Here is an 8,867-nt window from a genome sequence, read left to right as displayed (position 1 = left end):
CATGCGGTGCCTGTGAAGTCACGTTTCCCAGGATCTCAAATCCCTCTCCTGTGGAACGAAGCTTTATGGTGTGAAAGGATCAGTGGGAGACGGCAACGATGGTCGAAGGCAAAATGGACCTTTTATTGACCTCAAAATACACTCCTTATGCTATTTGAAAGCGAGGGCTCAGAAGAAACAGGGAAAGAAGGGATGCCTCGGAACTCTACTAAAGGGCTCCCCGTGTGAGCAACTACTACCGAGGCATTTGAGTGCCAGCCAGACGAACTAGAGGTGAGCGCATCACCTAAATGGAGCAGTTGGACTGGCAAGGGAGAAGTCCCCGTTCCTTGTCGGGAGAGGGAGGGAGAGAGGGAGAGAGGGAGAGAGGGCGAGAGGGAGAGAGGGAGAGAGGGAGAGAGGGAGAGGGAGAGGGAGAGAGAGGGAGAGACGTCCCAGGTGTGGGTCTCGGCGTGGCTGTGGGCGTTTAGGCCCCGCGGGTCGGACCACGGACTCAAACCCGTGTGGGGCTCTGGAAGCCAGGGCCCTCCCAGCCCGACCTTCCTGCTTCCTGGGGAGCCCGATGGGCCAGGGCATCCCCTGGGCCGTGCGGGCCCGGCTCGGCCCCGTGGGGACCAGCAGGCGCCAAAGGCCTGCCCGGGAAGGGCTGGAGCTGGAACGGGAGGCGGGCCAGCCTTTGTCTCACGGCCGCGTTGCCCCTTCGGAGCTCCAGGAGCTGTCTCTCGGCGCAGCGAGCGGCCATCCCTCTCTCTCGGGCTCTTGCCTCGTAGAAGAGGATGGCGTTCTGGGAGGAGACCACGGTGCTCGCCAGCTCTCTGCCCATGTCTTCCGCCATCTTCCTGTAGACGCGGCCCTGCCGACCCAGAGAGTCCAGGCGTCGAAGCGCCCGGGGGTACTTCTTCTGGGTGTCGAGGTGGCGGGCCTCCTCCTCCCTTGCCGTTCGCAGGAGCAGCCGGACGTGCGCTTCGTGGAGCTGAGGCAGCATCCCGAGTCGGAGCCGCAGCTCCCGCACCTCCCTCTCCAGCCGCGTGGTCTCCGCCTGCAAGGACGCTCGCTGGGTCTGGAGCCTTTGCACTTGTCCCGCGAGCTCTCCGTTCACGTGATGGGCCGCGGACAGTTGTCTGGAGAGCTCCCTGCTGTCCTCTTGGTGCCTTTGCAAGGACACGCTTCCGCGACCAGCGTCCAGGGGCCGCTTCGGGCCGGCGTCCGACAGCCGCGCGGGGGGATGCTCCGCGTCGTCGGCCCCTCGGGTTCCCTCTGCTTCCCCGGGAGCGGGCCCAGGGAAGGTCTTCAGCGTGGCTGCGACCAGAGCCGTCGGCTGGCGGCCTCTCTCCTCCAGGACCCGCCGCCTCCGTGCGTGTGCACGGTCCAGCCCCTCCTTTTGCGCCCTCAGGACCCGCGTGCGCAGCCGCCATCCCTCCGTTTCGTGGCAGAGCCCTTCCAGATGGTGCTGGAGATGAGCGTTTTCCTTCAGCCCAGCCCTGAGTTTCTCCTGGAGGCGGTGGACCTTCTCGTGGGCTGTCGTCAGGGTCTTTCGGGCCTCAGCGCCTCGGCGTTGGCAGGCCTCGGACGCGACGCCAAGGGACCGGATCTGTCGCTGGAGGCGAGCCCACAGGCGCCCGGGGCAGCAGAGCGGAGAGGGCCGGCTCTTGGGTGCTTTTGCAAAGAGGCCTTCCACGTCGGGAGAGGCCCCGCTGGGGATCTGGTCAAGCGCCGCCAAGCACAGGCTCTGCCGTGTGGGAGCGCTGGCCTCCAGAGCGGGTGTCCGCGGGGCTTTGTCCTCCTGGGCCATCCGTCCCGTCTGGCCCCTGACCTTTCTGTCGACCTCGGCCCGGGCAGAAGCCCTGTCGGCCGGCTCTGTTCCTCTCCCGGAAGGCCGCCGGCTCTTGAGGGTCACCACCAGCAGAGCGGCCCAGAGCGGGGTCTCCCAGGGAAGCGCCAGCAGCCCCAGACCAGCCGTCAGGGCGTCGGACACCAGCAGCAGAGCGTCCCACAGGAGCTCCAGGGCCGGCAGCCAAGGCATTGTGGTGGCAGGCAGCAGGCCCTCCCGGGCCCCACAGGCACCACAGCGCTGCCTCTGCCCGTGGGCCCCAACGGACCCCACGGAACTCTGCCGCCCCCCACCCCACCCCCACCCCCAGGTGCCCGGCTACCAGGGCAGAGGGCCGTTAGGGCCGGGGGAGGGGGCGGCCCGCCAGGTTCTAGAAAGCCCTGCCCCCCTGAGGGCCCTGCTCCCTGCCCACGGAGCTCCCCCGAGCCGTGCCTCTGGGGAGAGCCAAGGGCCGCTTGCCTCGAAGGCCAGGCAGCGCCCTGCCCTACCCCCTTGTGTGCACACGAGCGTGTCGGAGCAGAGGCCTGGGCTGTGCCCCCGCACCCTGGGTCCGACGCCCTGCCCCGATCTCAAGGGTCCTGCGGCCCAAGGGAAGCCTGGTCCTCCCGGCCCAGGTCCCGGGATCTCCCTCGTCGAAGAGACCCTGTCTCTTTCGGGTGTCCGGTCAATGTTTGAGCAGGGACCGAGCCCGGCAGGGGGTCCCCAGATGGACCGAGAGACAGGAGTTCAGTCGTGAGAGATCAGTCAGTCCAACCTGGCAGAGTCCAGCGAGCACGTGGTCTTTCCGGGAAGCCCGTTGGCCTGCATTCCATCCCGGGGTTCCTGGATGGGGTGGCCGCGGGGACCCGGCTTCCTCTGCAAGGTGGCCCTGCGATCTCCAGGTGACGGCCTCCAGGCTGGCCCCGGAGACGCCGTCCAGGCCGGCGAGGCGGGCGCGGCCCGTGCCTCTGCAGAGGGGGAGCGGGTCCTGAAGGGCGTCTCCCCGCCTTTGCCTTCTTCGAGCCCCGTCTGCCTCCCCTCGTGTCTCTCCGCGGTCAGGCTCAGAGCCTCGTGGCCCAGCCCCCAGGACGGCGCCGCCGTGGCGGGTTTAAGCAGAGGGCAGGGAGGAGGGGGAGTCAGGCGTGGGAGCCGGGGGAGGGCTGTGTCGACCGTTGCCGTTGCTCGAGGTCAAGTCCATGGGGGGCAAGTCTAAGGGGGTGGCCGTCGTGGTTGAATCCAGGGGCTTGAACGCGGATCCCGGAGGGTCCTCGGGCCCTCCCATTTCAAAAAGTACCAAAGGGATGGTAGTCAAGACGGAGCTCCTGTTGTGGCTCAGCGGTCATGGACCCAACTAGTATCCGTGAGGACGCGGTGTGATCCCCGGCCTTGCTCAGGGGGTAGGGATCCGTGAGCTGTGGTTGCGATTGCGGACGGGGCTGGGCTCCCGCGTTGCTGTGCTCCCGCGTTGCTGTGCTCATGGTGTAGGCCGGCAGGTGTAGCTCCGATGGGATCCCTCGCCTGGGAACTTCCTTATGCTTTGCTCGAGGCCCTCGAAAGTCAAAATAAATCAACGAAACACACACCCACACACACACATCCACACACCCACACACACACACACCCCCACACACCCCCACCCCCCCCCACACACACACAGGGACGATCACCCATCTGCCCCAGGCTCACGTCATCTCACCAGAAAAAGGCACATCTTATCCTTGGGGGGTCACAGGGACCCCTCTAACTTTTTCTCCAGGGACTCCGCTCTAAGCCCGTTCCTGAGCTTTCTCCTCAGACGACAGAGCTGTGAGAGGAAGGCGGATTCTGGTTGAAGGGAAGGGAGGGAAGGAATGGGACAGCCTGACAGACTCAGGGGACCACAGGTGGGAGAGCCCGTCTCTCCTGGCGGGTCCCCACTTGAGGGGGGCCTCTGGGGTGGGCCCGGTTGGGCCCGATCCACCTTGAGCCCAGTGGGCCCTGGTGTCCGCCTCCAGGCCCTGGGGTAGAGAGGGAAGTACCTCGTTCCCAGCGTCTTTCCAAACCGCATTCATGCGTCCATGCCGACCCCGCCTCTTGCCCCCCTGCCCTCTGCCCTGCGTGCGGGGCTCAAGGGTGCCCCAAGCCCGACCAGGTCCCAGCCCCACAGAGCGGCCGGCTGCCGTCCACTTGGAGGTGCCCTGTAGGAAGAGTCCCTAGATCCCTGTAGCAGAGAGCCCCGGGGGTGGGGGCTGGTGGCCAGCAGTCGTGCCCCGAAGGAACCGTGATCGGGAGGGACTCCGGGGAGGGCCCCCCCCCCCTTTCACCCTGGTGGCCAGAGAAGGCTTCCTGGAGGAGGTGGCCTTTGAGCGGAGACTGGGCGACACGGGACCAGCCATGGGAACATCTTGGGCAAGGCCAGGAGCCAGAACGGCCAGTGCAGATGCCCGAGGAGGGCATGAGCCGGGGTCGGAGTTCTCCGCAGAAGCCCCCGGGTGGTCAGAGCCAGCTCGGAGAAGGCCTCCCTGGTGCCAAGAGAAAGGCAGGGGAAGGCATTGGAAGATTTGGGGTTTGGGCAGGGCGTTGGCCTTCTTTGGCATGTGTCAAGCCGAAAAACGAACCCCCCAAAACGGAAGTGCATGCGGTGCCTGTGAAGTCACGTTTCCCAGGATCTCAAATCCCTCTCCTGTGGAACGAAGCTTTATGGTGTGAAAGGATCAGTGGGAGACGGCAACGATGGTCGAAGGCAAAATGGACCTTTTATTGACCTCAAAATACACTCCTTATGCTATTTGAAAGCGAGGGCTCAGAAGAAACAGGGAAAGAAGGGATGCCTCGGAACTCTACTAAAGGGCTCCCCGTGTGAACAACTACTACCGGGGCATTTGAGTGCCAGCCAGACGGACTAGAGGTGAGCGCATCACCTAAATGGAGCAGTTGGACTGGCAAGGGAGAAGTCCCCGTTCCTTGTCGGGAGAGGGAGGGAGAGAGGGAGAGAGGGAGAGACGTCCCAGGTGTGGGTCTCGGCGTGGCTGTGGGCGTTTAGGCCCCGCGGGTCGGACCACGGACTCAAACCCGTGTGGGGCTCTGGAAGCCAGGGCCCTCCCAGCCCGACCTTCCTGCTTCCTGGGGAGCCCGATGGGCCAGGGCATCCCCTGGGCCGTGCGGGCCCGGCTCGGCCCCGTGGGGACCAGCAGGCGCCAAAGGCCTGCCCGGGAAGGGCTGGAGCTGGAACGGGAGGCGGGCCAGCCTTTGTCTCACGGCCGCGTTGCCCCTTCGGAGCTCCAGGAGCTGTCTCTCGGCGCAGCGAGCGGCCATCCCTCTCTCTCGGGCTCTTGCCTCGTAGAAGAGGATGGCGTTCTGGGAGGAGACCACGGTGCTCGCCAGCTCTCTGCCCATGTCTTCCGCCATCTTCTTGTAGACGCGGCCCTGCCGACCCAGAGAGTCCAGGCGTCGAAGCGCCCGGGGGTACTTCTTCTGGGTGTCGAGGTGGCGGGCCTCCTCCTCCCTTGCCGTTCGCAGGAGCAGCCGGACGTGCGCTTCGTGGAGCTGAGGCAGCATCCCGAGTCGGAGCCGCAGCTCCCGCACCTCCCTCTCCAGCCGCGTGGTCTCCACCTGCAAGGACGCTCGCTGGGTCTGGAGCCTTTGCACTTGTCCCGCGAGCTCTCCGTTCACGTGATGGGCCGCGGACAGTTGTCTGGAGAGCTCCCTGCTGTCCTCTTGGTGCCTTTGCAAGGACACGCTTCCGCGACCAGCGTCCAGGGGCCGCTTCGGGCCGGCGTCCGACAGCCGCGCGGGGGGATGCTCCGCGTCGTCGGCCCCTCGGGTTCCCTCTGCTTCCCCGGGAGCGGGCCCAGGGAAGGTCTTCAGCGTGGCTGCGACCAGAGCCGTCGGCTGGCGGCCTCTCTCCTCCAGGACCCGCCGCCTCCGTGCGTGTGCACGGTCCAGCCCCTCCTTTTGCGCCCTCAGGACCCGCGTGCGCAGCCGCCATCCCTCCGTTTCGTGGCAGAGCCCTTCCAGATGGTGCTGGAGATGAGCGTTTTCCTTCAGCCCAGCCCTGAGTTTCTCCTGGAGGCGGTGGACCTTCTCGTGGGCTGTCGTCAGGGTCTTTCGGGCCTCGGCGCCTCGGCGTTGGCAGGCCTCGGACGCGACGCCAAGGGACCGGATCTGTCGCTGGAGGCGAGCCCACAGGCGCCCGGGGCAGCAGAGCGGAGAGGGCCGGCTCTTGGGTGCTTTTGCAAAGAGGCCTTCCACGTCGGGAGAGGCCCCGCTGGGGATCTGGTCAAGCGCCGCCAAGCACAGGCTCTGCCGTGTGGGAGCGCTGGCCTCCAGAGCGGGTGTCCGCGGGGCTTCGTCCTCCTGGGCCATCCGTCCCGTCTGGCCCCTGACCTTTCTGTCGACCTCGGCCCGGGCAGAAGCCCTGTCGGCCGGCTCTGTTCCTCTCCCGGAAGGCCGCCGGCTCTTGAGGGTCACCACCAGCAGAGCGGCCCAGAGCGGGGTCTCCCAGGGAAGCGCCAGCAGCCCCAGACCAGCCGTCAGGGCGTCGGACACCAGCAGCAGAGCGTCCCACAGGAGCTCCAGGGCCGGCAGCCAAGGCATTGTGGTGGCAGGCAGCAGGCCCTCCCGGGCCCCACAGGCACCACAGCGCTGCCTCTGCCCGTGGGCCCCAACGGACCCCACGGAACTCTGCCGCCCCCCACCCCACCCCCACCCCCAGGTGCCCGGCTACCAGGGCAGAGGGCCGTTAGGGCCGGGGGAGGGGGCGGCCCGCCAGGTTCTAGAAAGCCCTGCCCCCCTGAGGGCCCTGCTCCCTGCCCACGGAGCTCCCCCGAGCCGTGCCTCTGGGGAGAGCCAAGGGCCGCTTGCCTCGAAGGCCAGGCAGCGCCCTGCCCTACCCCCTTGTGTGCACACGAGCGCGTCGGAGCAGAGGCCTGGGCTGTGCCCCCGCACCCTGGGTCCGACGCCCTGCCCCGATCTCAAGGGTCCTGCGGCCCAAGGGAAGCCTGGTCCTCCCGGCCCAGGTCCCGGGATCTCCCTCGTCGAAGAGACCCTGTCTCTTTCGGGTGTCCGGTCAATGTTTGAGCAGGGACCGAGCCCGGCAGGGGGTCCCCAGATGGACCGAGAGACAGGAGTTCAGTCGTGAGAGATCAGTCAGTCCAACCTGGCAGAGTCCTGCGAGCGCGTGGTCTTTCCGGGAAGCCCGTTGGCCTGCATTCCATCCCGGGGTTCCTGGATGGGGTGGCCGCGGGGACCCGGCTTCCTCTGCAAGGTGGCCCTGCGATCTCCAGGTGACGGCCTCCAGGCTGGCCCCGGAGACGCCGTCCAGGCCGGCGAGGCGGGCGCGGCCCGTGCCTCTGCAGAGGGGGAGCGGGTCCTGAAGGGCGTCTCCCCGCCTTTGCCTTCTTCGAGCCCCGTCTGCCTCCCCTCGTGTCTCTCCGCGGTCAGGCTCAGAGCCTCGTGGCCCAGCCCCCAGGACGGCGCCGCCGTGGCGGGTTTAAGCAGAGGGCAGGGAGGAGGGGGAGTCAGGCGTGGGAGCCGGGGGAGGGCTGTGTCGACCGTTGCCGTTGCTCGAGGTCAAGTCCATGGGGGGCAAGTCTAAGGGGGTGGCCGTCGTGGTTGAATCCAGGGGCTTGAACGCGGATCCCGGAGGGTCCTCGGGCCCTCCCATTTCAAAAAGTACCAAAGGGATGGTAGTCAAGACGGAGCTCCTGTTGTGGCTCAGCGGTCATGGACCCAACTAGTATCCGTGAGGACGCGGTGTGATCCCCGGCCTTGCTCAGGGGGTAGGGATCCGTGAGCTGTGGTTGCGATTGCGGACGGGGCTGGGCTCCCGCGTTGCTGTGCTCATGGTGTAGGCCGGCAGGTGTAGCTCCGATGGGATCCCTCGCCTGGGAACTTCCTTATGCTTTGCTCGAGGCCCTCGAAAGTCAAAATAAATCAACGAAACACACACCCACACACACACATCCACACACCCACACACACACACACACACCCACACCCCCCCACACACACACACAGGGACGATCACCCATCTGCCCCAGGCTCACGTCATCTCACCAGAAAAAGGCACATCTTATCCTTGGGGGGTCACAGGGACCCCTCTAACTTTTTCTCCAGGGACTCCGCTCTAAGCCCGTTCCTGAGCTTTCTCCTCAGACGACAGAGCTGTGAGAGGAAGGCGGATTCTGGTTGAAGGGAAGGGAGGGAAGGAATGGGACAGCCTGACAGACTCAGGGGACCACAGGTGGGAGAGCCCGTCTCTCCTGGCGGGTCCCCACTTGAGGGGGGCCTCTGGGGTGGGCCCGGTTGGGCCCGATCCACCTTGAGCCCAGTGGGCCCTGGTGTCCGCCTCCAGGCCCTGGGGTAGAGAGGGAAGTACCTCGTTCCCAGCGTCTTTCCAAACCGCATTCATGTGTCCATGCCGACCCCGCCTCTTGCCCCCCTGCCCTCTGCCCTGCGTGCGGGGCTCAAGGGTGCCCCAAGCCCGACCAGGTCCCAGCCCCACAGAGCGGCCGGCTGCCGTCCACTTGGAGGTGCCCTGTAGGAAGAGCCCCTAGATCCCTGTAGCAGAGAGCCCCGGGGGTGGGGGCTGGTGGCCAGCAGTCGTGCCCCGAAGGAACCGTGATCGGGAGGGACTCCCGGGAGGGCCCCCCCCCCCTTTCACCCTGGTGGCCAGAGAAGGCTTCCTGGAGGAGGTGGCCTTTGAGCGGAGACTGGGCGACACGGGACCAGCCATGGGAACATCTTGGGCAAGGCCAGGAGCCAGAACGGCCAGTGCAGATGCCCCGAGGAGGGCATAAGCCGGGGTCGAGGTTCTCCGCAGAAGCCCCCGGGTGGTCAGAGCCAGCTCGGAGAAGGCCTCCCTGGTGCCCAGAGAAAGGCAGGGGAAGGCATTGGAAGATTTGGGGTTTGGGCAGGGCGTTGGCCTTCTTTGGCATGTGTCAAGCCGAAAAACGAACCCCCCCCCCCAAAACGGAAATGCATGCGGTGCCTGTGAAGTCACGTTTCCCAGGATCTCAAATCCCTCTCCTGTGGAACGAAGCTTTATGGTGTGAAAGGATCAGTGGGAGACGGCAAC

The sequence above is a fragment of the Sus scrofa genome, chromosome 17 (assembly GCF_054392235.1).
Source record: "Sus scrofa isolate SSC_HxYL_T2T_F1_AM1 chromosome 17, Sscrofa_HxYL_maternal_Yorkshire_Landrace_v2.0, whole genome shotgun sequence".
In the NCBI taxonomy this organism is placed as follows: Eukaryota; Metazoa; Chordata; class Mammalia; order Artiodactyla; family Suidae; genus Sus; species Sus scrofa.
This window is presented reverse-complemented; position numbering follows the sequence as displayed.